Source organism: Chinchilla lanigera, unplaced genomic scaffold (assembly GCF_000276665.1).
Source record: "Chinchilla lanigera isolate Chin_1 unplaced genomic scaffold, ChiLan1.0 scaffold00030, whole genome shotgun sequence".
Taxonomy (NCBI): Eukaryota; Metazoa; Chordata; class Mammalia; order Rodentia; family Chinchillidae; genus Chinchilla; species Chinchilla lanigera.
In genome coordinates this window covers 3,330,654-3,347,768 of record NW_004955431.1, presented here as the reverse complement: position 1 = coordinate 3,347,768, position 17,115 = coordinate 3,330,654, and the positions used below count along the sequence as shown (strand labels likewise).

The window sequence follows — 17,115 nt, the reverse complement described above, 5'->3', positions numbered from 1 at the left end:
AAAAAAAAAAAGAAGTATTATTTAGGGGTTGGGAATATAGCTCAGTGGTAAAGTGCTTGCCTAGCATCCCCAAAGCCCTGAGTTTGATCCCCAGTACCACACACACACACACACACACACACACACACACTACCATATTAAGAAAAATTATCTAGGAGTTAGCCTAAGGCAGTGAAAGATCTCTTCTGTGAAAACTACTGTACTCTGAAAAAGTGAATCCTAAGAGAACATTAGAAAATGGAAAGATATCCCTTTCCTGGGTAGGCAGTACGAGCATATTCAAAATGGCCAGACTTCTAAAACTGATGTACAGGGGCTGGGGATTTAGCTCAGCGGCACAGCACCTGCCTGGCAAGCGTGAGATCGTGAGTTCGATTCCCGGTACTGGAAAAAACAAACAAACAAACATACAAAAATAAATAAATAAAACTGATGTACAGATTTAACGCAATTCCAATCAAAATACCAAAAATATTCTTCACAGAACAGGAGAAAACAATCCTAAAATTCATATTGCACCAAAATAGACTCAGAATAGCAAAAGCAATCCTGAGTAACAAGAGCATAGCAGGAGGCATCACAATCCTGGACTTAAAGTTATATTACAAAATTACAATGATACAAAATAAACACATAAAATCCATAGCATTCCTATATACTAATAACTCACTGGGAAAGAAATTAGGAAAACAATACCATTACAACAGAATCAGAAAAATTAAATTCTTAGGAATTAACCTCACCAAAGAAGTGAAGGACTTCTACACTGAAAATTATGTCACTCTCAAAAAAGAAATCAAGGGGGATATCAGAAAATAGAAAGATATCCCCTGTTCCTGGATAGGCAAAGTCAATACAATCAAAGTGGTTATACTTCCAAAATTGACATATAGATTAACACAACCCCAATCAAAATACCAACAGCATCTCTCACAGATCTAGAGAAAACAATCCAAAAATTCACATGAAACTAGAAGAGATCTAGAATAGCAAAAGCAATCCTGGGTAACAAAGGCAAAGCAGAAGGGATCACAATGCCAGATTTGAAGATATACTACAAAGCTACTGTGATTAAAACAGCATGGTACTGGCACACAACAGACATGATATCAGATCAATTGAACAAAATAAAGGATGTAGACACAACTCCAAGCACAGTCAACTAGTTGATCTTTGACAAAGGGGGTAAAAAGATTGGAAAGATACCTTTTTAATAAATGGTGTTGGGAAAACTGGCTATCCACATGCACAAGAAACAATCTTCTGGAAAATAGAATAAGTAAAGCTCTTGAAGTCACAGGGAAGGACTTCTGGGACAGAACCCCAACTGCATAGGAAATAGTACTAAGAATGAACAAATGGAATCATAATAAATTAAAGCGTTTCTGCCCGGTAAAAAAAAGAACAACTCAAAAAACAATAACCAACAGAGTGAAAAGAAAACTTGACAGGGGAAGAATTTTTTGCCAACTATTCCTCAGACAGAAGGCTAATATCTGAAGAACATGAAGAACTTAAAAAAAAATTAGACCCCTAAAATAATAGAATCAATAAAAAATTGGTCTCATGAAATAGATACTTCACAGAAGTAGTACAAATGGCCAATAAATACATGAAGAAATGTATAACATCACTGGCCATTATAGGAATTCAAGTTAAAGCAACACAGATTACATGTTACCCCAGAAAGAAGGGTTATCACCAAGAAATCAAATAATGGATGCTGATGAGGCTGTGGAGGAAAAGAAATCCTTGTACGCTGTTGGTGGGAATGTAGCAAGTACAACCACTGTAGAAATGAGTATGGAGAGTCCTCAAAGTACTAAAACTAGAAATTCCATATATCTCAGCTATTCCCTTCTAGGTATCTTACCGAAAGTTAAAGACATCATATTACAGTGATAGGTAATAGCAGCACAATACATAATAGCTAAATCTTGAAAGCAGACTATATAATCATCAACAGATGAATGGATAAAGAAAATGTGGTATTTTTACACAATGGAGTACTACCCATAAAAAGATAAACTTGAATCATTTGTAGGAAAATGGTTGCACCTTGAGACCATAATGTTAAGTGAAATAAATCAGAAATACAGGCTTAAATACCATGAAGAAATGTTCTTATGTAAGAAACGCAATGATATGTGAAGAGCAAAACTGAAGATAATAGGAATTAAGGAGAGAAATCTTTCTCAAATGGGAAGGGGATCAAAGATGGCAGAGGGGAAGGGAAGGGTGGGAAAGGGGATGAAAGTATGAATTAAAATGTGTTATGTACACGTACCAACTCCACACAAAGAATGTAAAGATTATATAATACAAATGTGCTTTTAAAAAAAAAGTCTACTTCCATTCAGCACAATGGTGCATGCTTGTACAACTGGTTTGTATTCCTGGTGCAGCTTCAGGAGGCTGAGGTAAGATTGCAAGTTTGAGGCCAGCCTGGGCACCTTAGTGAGACCTGTCTCAAAGAATAAAAAGGACTGAGGGTGTATCTCACTGGTAGAGTGCTTGCCTGGCGTGTGGGAGGCTCTGGGTTCCATCCCCAGTATGGAGGTGGGGTCGACTTTCAACCTTTAAAAACTACCTTTGGAATGCTGTCTGTATTCATTATTAAAATAATGTCCTCCTAAAGGTTTATGTTTTTTATATTTGCAGACCATTAATAAAGTATCTTTTTATGTACCAAGTGTTATCCTAAGAGCTTTACAAAGATTCTCATTTAATCCTTCAAATAATAGCAAAAAAAAATATGATACTATTACTCTCATTTACAGATGAGAAAATAAAGGCAAAAGGATTTCAAGTAATTTCCTCAAGGTTACACACCTAATAAAATGGTGAACTAGAATTCAAACCCAGATAGTCTGGATGGGTCATGGCCATATACTAAACCACTAGGCTGTGCTGCCTCTAAAAAGGACCTGAAAAAATACATACTTAAGTGTCTTAGTTACTTTTCTTTATGCGGAGACCGCGGAGACAAAATAAACAACACCCACAAGTTAAGAGAGGAAAGGCTTGTTTTGGCTCACAGTTTGTGGAGGTTTTGGTCCATAATCGGCTGGCTCCAAGCCTTGATGGCACAGCACACAGGCATGGTAGAGGAGAAACAGTCCATGATAGGCAGCAGGTAGCAAAGCGACAACTTAGTGAAAAAGCAGCCAGACAAACCTTTCTGTCTCTTATGACTGCATGAGACTTTGGGGGGGACATCTAGATACAAGCCATAATATTAGGTGTGTATTTTTTTATTTAACATAGTACATATATATTTATACATACATTTTTCTTTGCTCCTTGTTTTGGCTTGGTTTTGTTATACTGGTGATAAAGCTGTGAGTAAGAAAGGGATCTCCCACTGAGCTGTATGCCTAGCCCCATGTATTTTTTAAATTTTTCTTTTCTTTTATCTTTTGTGTGTATGTGTATTTCCACCCAGTGCTACAGCACCCTATGGTTTTTATCTCGGGGGTGGCGGCGGAGGAGAGAAAGAGCTTTATTCCAACTCTCCCAAGTTTTTAGCACATGCCTGAAGTCCAGTTTTGAAAGCAGCATAATTTTTATGCTGATACATCCTCTCCGACTTAGTTCCCTCTTCCAACAAAAGTGGAAGTTGAATTACATGAATTAGCTCATCAAGTGAATGTCTTGCCTTCCAATTTAAAAATTATTAAAAATTTCCCAAAGACTGACCAGGCAAATGTTTGTCTGTAGTGTTCTTGTGTCTTTGGACTAAATGTAGTGTGGATCTGTTCTGCTCAACTGATGCTATCCTAAGGCGGCTGTGCAGGTTTAAATGTAAATTTCTGTACAGTTTTAGTCGTGCGGCCTCTGGGACAAGGTGAAAAAACGCTTAAGTACAGCGTGAGGCGCGAAGGTACGCACACCAGCAACGACTGGCATACGTGCGCCCTCTGCCGGCCAAAAGGTGTACTCACGCCTCAAGACGGCACACCTTTGCTCTTCAAATTCCGAACAGCCCGTGACTTCCTGTCCTCCCATTGCACGTTTGCTCAGCGTTTTCATGGGCTAGGCACAATGTGGCTAAGACTTGGGTACAAAAAAATTAAAAGCATCCCAGCTTTAAAGAATCACACAGTCTAAGGGGGCACACCCAAGTCAGAACCTTACAATGCCATTTAAGAGGTGAATACTGGTGCTGCACCTTGTGACTCCAATATTGTAGTTTGCAATCGCAAGTTGCAAGCAAGAGCCCAAATCAAACAGCACACTACAATGTCCTTTTGTCAGGAAAGGAATGGTGTGATTCACTGTAGTTTTTCTCTCTGTGCGGAAACAGGAGCAACCAGCTAGCTAATGGTGCTATCTTGGCGACTCAGACCACCTGAGAGGAGTCCCAGCTGCCAGCAGTGTAGTGCAGAAGCTGCAGGGGCTGCAGAAAAAGGTCAGAAGTCTCAAAGGGAAAGGAAAAAAGTTAAGAACGCAGACAAAATATCAACTCATGTTGACTTTCAATTAGCAAGTACATTTAAAATATAAAACCAACAGCCAGGAGTTCAGGCCTCTGGGCAGGAAGGCAAGAAGATACCAAGTTTGAGGCCAGCCTGAGTAATTTAGCAAAATAAAAAGTAAAAAGGACTAGGGATGCAGCTCAGCTCAGGGAGAAGGCCCTGGGTCCAATCTCCAGTACCAGAATATATATATATTTCCAAGATCTTTTTTTTTTTTTTTTTTGAGAGGTTAGACTGTATAGTTCAGGCTGGCCTTGAACTCGCAGTGATCCCCCAGTTCCTCAGCCTCCCAACTACTGAGATTACAGGTGTTCACCACCATGCCTGGATACTCTGGAATTTTTTGTAACGAGATGCTAGCACATTTTTAGATCTTGTTGGATTTTTTAAACAGTATTTTATCTGGTCATGTGTTTCCAACTAGACCTGAAGGCCCCTTCAATTTCTAATCTACAAAAATTCTTTTCTGATCCTCTTAATTTTTTTCAGGTTCTGAACTCCCACAACTCCATATGACTTTATCTTTGTCTCCTCTAGCATTTTTGCTTCACTTTAGAGAGAAGTCTGCCTGTAACATATCCATTGTACCAAACAGGAGGAAAAAGTACTTGGAAGAAGAACTTGTTTTTCCAAGTTCTTTTCAAGAGGTGAGGGGACAATAAAGGAAGTAGAGCAGTTATCACTCTGGGAAAGTTTCTTAGAATCATGCCTTACAGGAATATCCATCTTAACATCAGAACATGGATGTAATTACCAATGAGGGCTTTTGCTAGACATCCTCTAAAATGTATCTTATGAAGTGTGCAGTTCACAAAATCTATACAAAAGAGAAGGAAGGAAGAAAGGGAAGGAAGGAGAGGGAAGAATGAAAAACCTCACGAGAGTGGAGAGAGGACAAAAGAAAAAGAAAGAAAAGGTTGGGAGCACAGAGAGACTTAGGAAACAAATATGGATAGTCATGGAGCGGGGGTGCGCACCCCTGTGAACATCTGAAATATACAATTCACAATTCACAATTATATGTATCTCTGAAAATGTAGGCAGTACAAAAGTGCAAAATGTTAAAAAGTGAAGACTTTCACATATCATATAGGCACTACCAGCAACAGGAGAGGCCAGAAGAAGGTGAGGAGGAGACTGACAGCACCTAACACAACAAGCCCCCGAGACCAGCCTGGATGTGTGGGGCTGAAACCAAGTGTTTACAGCTAACGGCTTAACCGGAAACCCTTGTACAGGTTTTGTGCCCCTGGAAAGCCTTACCTATTATATCTCAGTAAATGTTCGATGTGTTGCCAATAAAATCAGAACTCTCCACTAAAAATACCATAAAATCATACTCACCTCCCTATTTTACTTAACTGGTAATAACAGAAATAAAATTTGTTTCATGCATGACCAAAATGTTAATAATTTACCAGTAACAATTTTAAACAAAGCATATTAAGCTTTTGTGAAGTAAACTTAGTGAATGTTTTTGTGTGAAACAAATATAGAGATGCCTCTGAAGAACAGGGTCAGCTGGGATGTAGTAGTAAAAGCTAATCCAAGGTTTTCAGTGCTAGGGCCTCAGTCAGGTGAGTGCAAGTGATCTGCCACTGAGCTACACCTCCAGTTCACGGTTATATCTCATTTTTATGTCTCTAACCTGTCCTAATTCATGAAGGTAGGGGTTAGGAAAAAAACAGGATCAATAAATTTATGTATATAGCTGGTGATCAATTAAGCCACGTTGAATTTCTACAAGTGTTAGAATTTCATACACCTGTGGAGAGATTTAGATAGTATTTTTGATACAGCCTTAATATAAAAGTGAATCCTGAAGCATGGTTAACATATAATGCCTTATCTATTATATAAGCAAATAGTATAAATGTAGTAATTGAATGTGTAATAATGTAATATGAATAAATATATCTGTGCAATAGATATAAATGTATGTTTATATAATAATGAATATATTTATGTAATGAGTAATAATACTTATGGTAAACAGAGAATGCCCTCCTTACAATTATAAAAACTTCTAATGTATTATTTTATTAATACTGCTTCATATAAAAGTTTTTATGAATTACTGAAGTATCTAATGTACTACTTTATTAGTACTCCTTTATTAGTACATGAATTATTAAAGTATCAGTTGGCCACAAAACCTAGTAGTAGATTCTAGCAAGGTAAGGACTAGTTCAGTCCTCTTTGTGCCTTCTATGTTGTGTCTTTGTTAGTTTGTTAGTTGGCTGGTTAATCCTCTACTTTGTTTCACATGAATTTAGGATTGCTCAATGCCTTTCACATCGGGTATTTAATTAGCATTCCATTGCTGGTCCATACTAGCGTAGAATACTAGATGAATACATTTCAGATGGTCCCGAATACACAAAACTCATGGTTTCTCACAATTTTGGTCTTACTAATTTATCAAAGAAATAAAATTTCTTTATGTCTTTTGTGTTCATCCAGAAATTATGAATTAAATGTTAGTCACTGTTTTTCAGAAAGGAATTTCTATGGGTTATGTTTGCTCATTTGTTTTGTTGTTTTGAGACAGGCTCTCGCTATGTAGCCCAGACTGGCCTCAAACTCATGTCCGTCCTCCTACTTTAGTCTCTTGTGCGGGGAATATAGGCGAGCACCACCATGCCTCAGAATAGAATTTCTGGAGTTAGCTGGTGGTTTCAAGAATTTCAGTTGTAAAATATATTTTTCAATAGCTTTTTGTGTGCATATACACACATATTTACACATACAAACATGTATTTACATTTTGGACAGAATGATGTATGTGTGAATACACACACATTCATTCATTTATTTATTTATTTATTTATTTATTTTTACCCCACTGCTTTTCTTAATAGCAACAAAAGAGGGGCTGGGGATTTAGCTCAGCGGCAAAAGCGCCTGCTTGGCAAGTGCAAGGTCGTGAGTTCGGTTCCTGATACCGGAGAAAAATCCAAAAAAAAAAAAAAAAAAAAATAGCAACAAAAGAAAAATGCAGAAAATATAAAGTGAATCTGGAGTAGGTCCTATGCAATGAACTTTTTGGAATCCCTGTCAGAGAAATACATTTCATCTCTTCATAGGTATTCAAATCAATAAAATAGAACAGAGATGTGAAGACTTGGCCCAGGAAAGTTCAGTCATGTTAACCCAGTGTTTTAAAGAGTTGTCATCAAATTCACTTTTAAAGAGAAATGGATATGAACATGGTTCTTTTTAAGGTGCTGATCCTCTATAGTTAACGTAGTCAGCTCTTAATCACAAGCTACTGTATTGGTTTGCCTGAGGAATCAGTGTCACAGAGACCAGAAATCCTCAAAAAAAAAATATTGCATTCTCTCTGCAGACCTACATGGGAATCAGAAGGTGGCCTGGTGAACTAGGAGTCAGCACAGAGTTCAAAGAATGAAGCTGCAATGGCATTAGACTGGGAGAGCTTAGGCATCCCCAACTTAGACATCCACTGAACTACCTTGTTCTCTCATTACATCTACATCAGAGATATTAAGAATACAGTAAGCCTTGGGGAAGGAGGTGGTGGTGTACACCTGTAAGCCCTTATTCAAGAGGCTGAGGCAAGGATGTCATGAAGGCCATCCTGGGGTACAAAGCTAGTATGAGGCCAGCCTGGGATACATAGAGAGACTTAACTCAAAAAACCAAAACCAACACCAAACAAAAAAGCAAGCAAGCAAGCAAGCAAGCAAGAAAGAAAGAAAGAAAATAGAATAAGTGATGAATAGAAGCTCCACAGGAACAGAAAAAAAAATTAAAAAGACAAAGATAAACATTTGAAAATGATAAACCAGAAATTCAAAGTAGAAAAAAGGATGAGGTATCTAGACTTAAGTAAATAAAACTCCAAGAAATTGAATTCAGGAAACTAGATTAAGTATAAAAGGCTTTAGTGGGCCAGGGATACAGCTCAGCTGCACAAGCACCTGAACTCACAAGGTCCTGAGTTCAATTCCCGGTACAAAAAAAGGGTTTAACACATGGTAAGCAGAATATAGGTCTAATAGCAGTATTCTTACCTACATTTTCTGTTGATCTAGGGCCCATCACATTTCTAGATTATTTTCTCAAACATTTATTATGACAATTTACAAATATATAGCAAATTGAAAGAATTTTATAAAGAACATTGTACACCTACCATAGACTGCACCATTCAAATTTAGCTATTCTTCATTTATCATGTATCTATTAATTTCCCTACATATTCATCAATCCATGTTATTTTTGGTGCATTTCAAAATATAGAAATCAGTAGAGGTTCCTCTAAATTCAGCATATATGTCATTAACTAGAACTAAATACCTGTTGATAATTTCTCCATCGTAAGTAAAATTTATACAAATGTACAAAGCTGGTTTTTTTGGGTTTTTTTTTTTTGTTTGTTTGTTTTTTCAGTACTGGTGTTTGAACCCAGGGCCTTCACACTAAGTTACATCCCCAGCTCTTTCTTATTTTGAGACACAGTCTTGCCAAGTCACTAAATTGCCCAGGCTGGACTTGAACTTGCAGTCTTCCTAACTCAGCCTCCAAGCACCCTGGGAAGTATGTACCACTACGCCCAGCTACAAATCTTAAATGTAAATTTCTAAATTGTGATACATGCCTACACCTGCGTATCCCACATCCCTATCAAGATGTAGAACATTCCTATCACTTCAAAAACTTCCCTATAATTGTATGTGTGTGTGTGTGTGTGTGTGTGTGTGTGTGTGTTGTATTGCTGGGATTGAACACAGAGCCTTGTGCATGCTTGTTAAGTGTTCTACCATGCCCAGCCCCTTCATGAATTTTTTCTTCGTATTGGAGATTGAACCCAGGTATACTCTATGTTATGGTTTCTGTCTGATGTGACCCCCCAAAGCTTCATGCAGTCATGGGTCAGGCTTTTAGAGTTTATAATTGATTCACGGGTATTAGTGCTATACCCACCGAAGCTGCTCGCTGCCACTCCTCCCTTTTGCTCTTGTTGCTTATGCTGTTTTTGTGTTGCCATCAACTGTTGCCCTCTACCATGTGACACTCTGCCTTGGAGCCAGCCAAGTATGGACTGAAACCTCCACAAACTGTGAGCTAAATAAACCTTCCCTTCCTTAATTTTGGGTGTCAGGTATTTTGTCCCAGCAAGGAGAGTAAAGTAATTAAGACACTACCACTGAGCTACATCCCCACCCCTTATTATTTTTATCTTGAGACATGGTCTAGCTAATAACCTAGGCTGGCCTCAAACTTGAGAGCCTCCTACCTCAGCCTTCTAGAGTGCTGGAATATCAGGTATGCACCAACATGCCCAGGTCCCCTCATAAATTTTTAGGAGTATTTTGATTTTAAAGGGAAGAAGATAACACAAGTGTTAAAGTACAGTGTGTTTCAACTACTGCTTAAAATAGCGGGGAAAACTTACTGGTGGTGTTATGTTGTGGGTAAATAGAACACCGTGAGCATCATCTTTTTTTTTTTTTTTTTTTTTTGGGGGGGGGTGTTTTCTACGGTACCGGGAACCGAACTCACGACCTTGCGCTTGCCAGGCAGGCGCTTTTTGCCGCTGAGCTAAATCCCCAGCCCCTAACATCATCTTAATAACTCAGTTAATTAGATCCAGGAGAAATTATTTGCTGCTCTTAAACTTCAGTTTCAAGTTAAAGAAAAGACAAATGTAAACATGCAGTTTTAGGAAAACTTTCTTCTTTCACAGACATCCTCACTGACCAACATAGAGGGAAAAGTGCACATTCAGATTTCTTCTAGCTAACTACTAAGACTACATGGATCTAGCTGGTGACATCTGGTTTCTTTCTTCTAGTACTTAGGGGTGTGTGTGTGTGTGTGTGTGTGTGTGTGTGTGTGTGTGTTGCGAAGGACTGCGCCAATTACCTTTTGGGCCAGGGATATAGCTCAGCAGCACAAGTGCCTGCTTGGCAAGTGCAAGGTCCTGAGTTTGATTCCCGGTACCAAAAAAAATAAAATAAAAATAAAAATAATTACCTTTTAAGATAATAAGATAAAATTATTTACATTACCAGATTTGATCTTCATGAAGTAGCAGTCTGATGTGCAACATTTCAGAAGTTACAGCTTCTGGCTATAGAGCATGGAATTTTAATCACATCTGTGCAGCACCTAGACATTGTGATGTCATTAAAATGTTGTACTGAAATACCCTTTTAAGACTTTTACTATGGAAAATTTCATACAGCCATACACAAAACAGGATAATAATGAATTCCCATCCCAAATAACGATTTTCTTAGCAAAAATGCATTTAATGTTCACCAATTCTAGATGAATTACCTGTTACTTTCCATTGCTGACTAGTATTCCATTATAGGGATTACCACAGCTTGTCCATTCATAATCTGATTGCTTGTTTGGGTGCATGTACGAATATATATTCACATACATGTTTTCAGGTGAATATAAGTTTTCATTTCACCTTAATGGATAAACACAGAATGTGTTTCTTCGTACAATTATTAAAATAGCTGTAATGTATTACCTTATTAATACTATTTTTATATAATAATTCTTTATGATTATTAAAGAATCAATTTGACTTTTAATCACAATACCTACTAGAGTCTAGCAGGGTAAGGACTGGTTCAGTCCTCTTTGCAGCCTGATAATCTTTGGAAGCTTGCTTGAACTGACAAGTCACACTTCACTTACTGTTTCAAGATTCTCCCTTTGTCTTTGACTTTGGACAGCTTGTTTATAAGGTGTCTCTGTGGGCCAAAAGCTGGAGCATTGGAGAGATGTTTCATTCTTCTCTTTCTCTCACAAGACAGGAAGCATGTTTTAGGAGCTTTTCCCCGAACACACTGAATTAGCATGGCTTCTGTGTCACTACCATCTCTCTGGTGCTTCAACAAGCTGGTTCTCTTCAGACCCCCTATACCAAGTATGCTGATTCCCCATCAACACTCTAGGTCAGATGAGATAAGCCATTTCCTCAAGCAACAACTCCCCTCTGCCAAAACCCAGAACATCAAACCCATGTGGTATGATCAAAAAATAGTTTGATGTTTAAAATGTTTAACAATTTAAAATGTTTAAATTTTTAAAAATTATAGTAATAACCCATTGCCATCAGCACCCTCCCCAAAATATTCCCCATCACTCTGAACACACTTATCCCATTGTTCTTGCCACTTTCTGAAGCAGTTCTGGAAATCCTTTCATCAGGATCTTTTGTTGTACTGAAAGTGGCTGCCCCAATGTTCTGAATCAATTCAAAATACCCACCTTCCAAAGTCATTTGATTTTGAGAAAGAACCAGAAGTTTCACAGTGCCATATCTGGTGAATAAGGTGCATCAGGATGCATGCTAATGTTTTTAAAGCCTGATTTTCCATTGGATGGCACCCAGCAGCATTCACTGTATTTTTGATCATAGTATGTAAAGATGTTCACAAAAGAGGACTTCTAGAACTGCTTCTGAAAGTGGCAAGAATGATGGGATATATACGTTCAAAGCAAGGGGAAATATTTTAAGAGGGATTAATGGCAATATGACTTGTGCTATAATAAATTTTTAAAAATTTAAACATTCACTGTATGTTTTTAATCATACCTTATATTTCACAGGGGCCCATGAATTTTATAACATATTTTCTAATCAAATTATTCTATAGACAGTAGCGCTGGAAAAAATATTTATGCAAAACACCATATACCCTGAGTCAACCCTGTCTGAAATATAGTTTATATCAGTGACCAGTGAATTTCTTTTGTAATATCATTATGAACAGTAATTGTAAGATTTTTATAAATTTGAAGTTTCCATCAATTATTGTCCTTAGTTTTTTTGATGTTTACCTTGTTCTCAAATTGTAGGTGGGAAGCTATGTTCTTTTGAAATGTCCCATTACTACTTGATAGCTTTCTTGCTTTTTTAGCACAAGACATTACAGGTTCATCACACAAAGTTCCTGTCCTCATACCTAGAATAAGCCATTTCTCCAAGGATACCAGATTCCTTTTAGGAGAAAATTTTATTAGAGACCAAAATCTGGGAGCTAGTGACACTCATTACAATTGAATTATCATTCATTAGAAGCCTTTCAATGAAGGTTTTATAATTTTTAAGACAGAAAAAGTAACATGTAAAGTCATGGCCTTACTGTGAATAATCTAATTACTACTCTATATGCCCTCAGTCTACGGCCATATCACCCTGAATGCACCGGATCTCAACTGTATGCCCTCAAACACTGAAAATACTGAAAAACTGCCATATTTAGACTGATTTATTTTTATAGATTGTCTAGATTTATTTTTATACTTGTAATACTACTGGTGATTGAACCCAGGGCCTTTGCACTGCGCTATATCTCAATCCTTTTTTATTTTGAAACAAAGTCTTGCAAAATTGCTAAATTGCCAAGGCTGGGCCAACTTGCAATCCTCTTGTCTCAGCCTCCCACAGCACTGAGATTACAAAGCATGCACCAGCATACCTGGATTATTATTTGTATGCATTGGTTAACTACCTTGATATTATAGCTTATATCTAGATGTCCCCCTCAAAGCCTCATGTGCTTATGGGGGAGATTTTGAGAGTCATTGGATCATGGTTGCATGATACAGTGTTGGTCTCTATCTCAATTTAATCATATCTGTAAAGTCCTTTTGTCATGTAAGGTAACATATTCATAGATTCTGGCTTTAAGGCATGGAGATCTTGGGGGTCATTATTCTTTCCAACAGGTTGGAATAATGGTATTTTTAACCTCAGTTTTAAAATTAAAAAAGAAATCAATGAATAACAGATGATAGATTATTTCACAAACTGGAATGATAATGAAAAAGACTTTGACATTTAAATGCCTTTTCCAAGTTTGCCAAAAATTATTTTAAAAGACTTTGTTCACTATTTGATATTACTATAAAATTTTTTGATTCAATAAAAATTAAACATTTAAGTCAAAATATTAAGTTATATAACATATCTTTTCAACATATTTAAAAAGTTATGCTGGGTTTGTTGGCACATGCCTATATTTCAAGCACTCTAGGAGGCAGAGGCAGAAGGATGACAAGTTCAAGCCTATCCTGGTCAACTTAGCAACTTAGGGAAACCCTGTCTCAAAATAAATAAAAAAGGGCTGGGGATGCACCTCAGTGTAAGGATCCTGGGTTTGGTTCCTAGTACTGCAAAACAAAAACAAAACAAAAAATCACCAGATTTGTGCCCTGTGTGTACACACATCTGTAATCCAGGAGGCTGAGGCAGGAGGATCACCACGACTTCAAGGCCAGCCTGAGCTACAAAGTGATTTCAAGGCCAGCCTGATCTGTATAGTGAAACCCTGTCGCAAAAAGACAACAACAACCAAAAAAACTCACCAGAAAAGTGAAATGACCTCTTTTTTTAAACTGCTAGAAAATGAGAATACAGTAATCTTACTAACATGAAAAATATTACATAATTACTTAGAAAACTTACATTACTTTAGGAAAATCTTTTTCTTCAAGATCTTTGAATTTCCATCCTTGTGATAGATAAGAACATACTTAATGATACTGATTAAGAAATCCATTGCTCTCATTTAGATATTATTTTCAAAGACTTCATAATTAAATTTAAGGATTTTTAGGAACTTAATACCAAACTGTGACTTATACATTTAAAAGAAACATGGACCATGTTAGCCAACTTTGCAGTAATGCAATTACTGAAAAAGCAACAAAACCAACTGATACATACAATAAAGGAGACTGGAGACACATATTAATAGACTCAAAGCAAATATAAAATTAGTTAAGATTAGTTAAGGATTTTATTGCATTTCATTAGCAAGGTTATTTTTTAAATATTTCATGTTACTGTCATGAAACATCATATATCTCTATATAATATTTAATGTCATATGAATATTTAAAAATTCTTTAAGTTTTTAAAAAACTTTTTTGAAGTATAGTATTGGGGATTGAACTCAGAGAGCACTGAGCAGCATTTTTACCCCTAATTATTTATTTATTTATTTATTTTTCATTTTAAGGCAGAGTTTCACAAAGTTGTCCACACTGGCCTTAAAACTCTGAGCATCCTACCTCAGGTCTTGAGTGGCTGAAATTATAGGTGTGTGCTATCATGCCAAGAGATTATTTTCACACCTACATAATACCATCCTGAAAAGCCCACCATACACCTTCAGCCTTTTGTACTAGTTTCTGTTCCCAGTCCACATCCTATTTCCTATTCTCTGACAGTTATCAAAGGATGTGATTTCTAAGATACTGTTTTGTAAACACTATAAACTGAATGCATTCTACCCTATTTTATAATGAGACTCTATTGCTTTCTTTGAAATTATCTATTTAGATATCTTTGAATAGCATTTCAGAAGAGCGAGACCTTAATATTAGTTATGTCTAATGAAGATGAAAACTGGTGGGTTAAAGAAGTGTTCTTAATGAGGTAAAGACCAAAAACAGGATGAAGAAACTAGGAAACTGATGAGTAGTGACTGTGTGAAGAAGATAAAGATTGGCAAGCTGGAGAATCACCTGATGGTTTTGTGAGGGAATGTGGTTTTGCCACTCACTTTTACAAATCCATTTAAAAACTCTCAGGAGGCTTTACAACTTATATCACACAGGTATTTTCAAAATCTTGGTATTTGATTTCCAAGTAATCCTGTGTATTAGGTAGCCTTCCCATTGCTAGACACAAAACTTGACATCCACAACTTAAAGGAAGAGATTTAACTTGGCTCAAGTTTTAAGAAGATTCAGTCCATGGTTAGCTAGCTCCACAGCAGAAACATCATGGCAGAAGGGTATAGTGGAGCAAAGCTGCTTAGTTCATTGCATCAGCCAGGAAGCAGAGCAGGGGTGGGAACAGTGCCAGAGAGGAAGAGGCAAGGGACCAGATATTGTACCCAAGGTCACACCTCCATGATCCACTTAGACACACCCAGAAGTATCATACCAGTCCTCTAGATGGCACCTAAGCTAATCAAGGTAACATAGTCAAACTTAATCAATGTAACCTACTTACAAGAATTAAACCAAGCATGATTATTCTTTGTAGCAAATAAAACTAACCATCACAAACACCAAAAGCACAGGAAAGAGAAAAACAAATAAATATTGTTCCATTTTTAAAAATTAATTCTTGTGCTTCAACGGATATCATAAAGAAAATGAAAAGACAACTCACAGAATGAGAGAAAAATTTTGCAAATTACATATCGGATAAGGGATTTCTATCTATATTAAACACTGTAACTCCAGAACAAAAAGATAAGCAACTCAATTTCAAATGGCTAAATGATACTAACTTATATTACTCCAAAAATATACAAATAGCCAAAAAGCACATGAAAAGCTGCTTGGCATTATTGGTCAATAGGGAAATGCAAATCAAAACAACAGTGAGATACTACTTCATGTCCACCAGGATGCGTAAAACTAAAAAGTCGGATGATAACAAATATTGGCAAGTATGTAGAGAAACTGGAATTCTCATATGTTGCTGGTGGTATTATAAAGTAGTACAACTATTTAGAAAAATTGGTAGTTAATCAAACATTCAAACAAAGTTGTCAGGGTCCAATTATTCATTACTAGATACATACCCAAGAGAATTTAAAACATACAGTGTTCAAAAACTTACAGAATGAATGTTCACAGCAGCATCATTCATAATTTCCAAAGAGTACAAATAATTTAAATGTCTATCAACTGATACATAGATAAGCAAAATATGGTATTTCTATACAATGGAACATTATTTGACCATAAAAAGAAATGAAGTACTAGACTAGCAGGGTATAGCTCAGTGGTAGAGAGAGAGAGAGAGATAGAAAGTACTGATACATGCTATAATAACAGTAAAGAACCCTAACGACATCATGCTAAGTGAAAGAAGCTAGGTATTTATATAGCTTTATTGTTTGTGTTTGGTGCTACAGCTCATTCCAGGGCCGTGTGTACACCTGGAAGTGCTTTACTGCTAAGCAACAGCCCTAGCCCATTAGGTGGTTTAGAAGACCACATATTATATGAAATGTCCAGAACAGGTAAAGCTAGAGAGTCAAAAGTAAACTAGTGGTTGCCAGTGGCTGGACTAGGAAGGAATAAGTAGCTGCTAACGAGCAGAGTTTCTTTTGGGGTGATGCCAACTGTTGCACAATTTTGTGAGTGTACTGAAAACCACTGAATTGTACACTTAAAAGGCTGAATTCACCAGGCATGGTAGCACACACCTATAATCCCAGCACTTGGGAGGCTGAGGCAGGAGGATAGTTGCCAGTCTGAGACCAGCCTGGGCTACAAAGTGAGCTGAAGGCCAGCCTGAACTGCATAGTGAGACCCTGTCTCAAAAAAATACAAAAGAAGAAAAAAAAAAGGTTGAATTCTACAGTATGTGAATTATATCTCAATAACCTTTTACTTAAAAATCTGTACCTCAGATTCCTTTATATAGCAACCTATCATGGGGCATTTAATGTATCATTCTGTAAGCATTCAGTTTATGTCTTACTTTTTAGGTTTTAGATGAAATAAGGTGTGGTACTGTGGTTAGTATTTTGTCACTGTGACCAAATATCTGAGAAAAACAACCTAAGGATGAAACATTTGTTTTAGCTCATGATTTCAGAAGTTTCAGCCA

At 36.9% G+C, this 17,115-nt stretch overlaps 1 protein-coding gene across 2 annotated transcripts in view; it reads right to left on the bottom strand.

Annotated features, from left to right (window-relative positions):
- Trim13 (tripartite motif containing 13) overlaps window positions 1-17,115 on the bottom strand; it is a 71,394-nt gene that overhangs the window by 47,956 nt on the left and 6,323 nt on the right. The window contains exon 2 of one of the 2 annotated variants that reach the window (XM_005387600.2): window positions 10,517-10,616. The exons of the other annotated variant lie outside the window; for it this stretch is intronic. The gene's annotated coding sequence lies outside the window, so the exon portion shown is untranslated. The remainder of the gene's footprint in view (window positions 1-10,516; window positions 10,617-17,115) is intronic. 2 annotated transcript variants of the gene reach the window in all.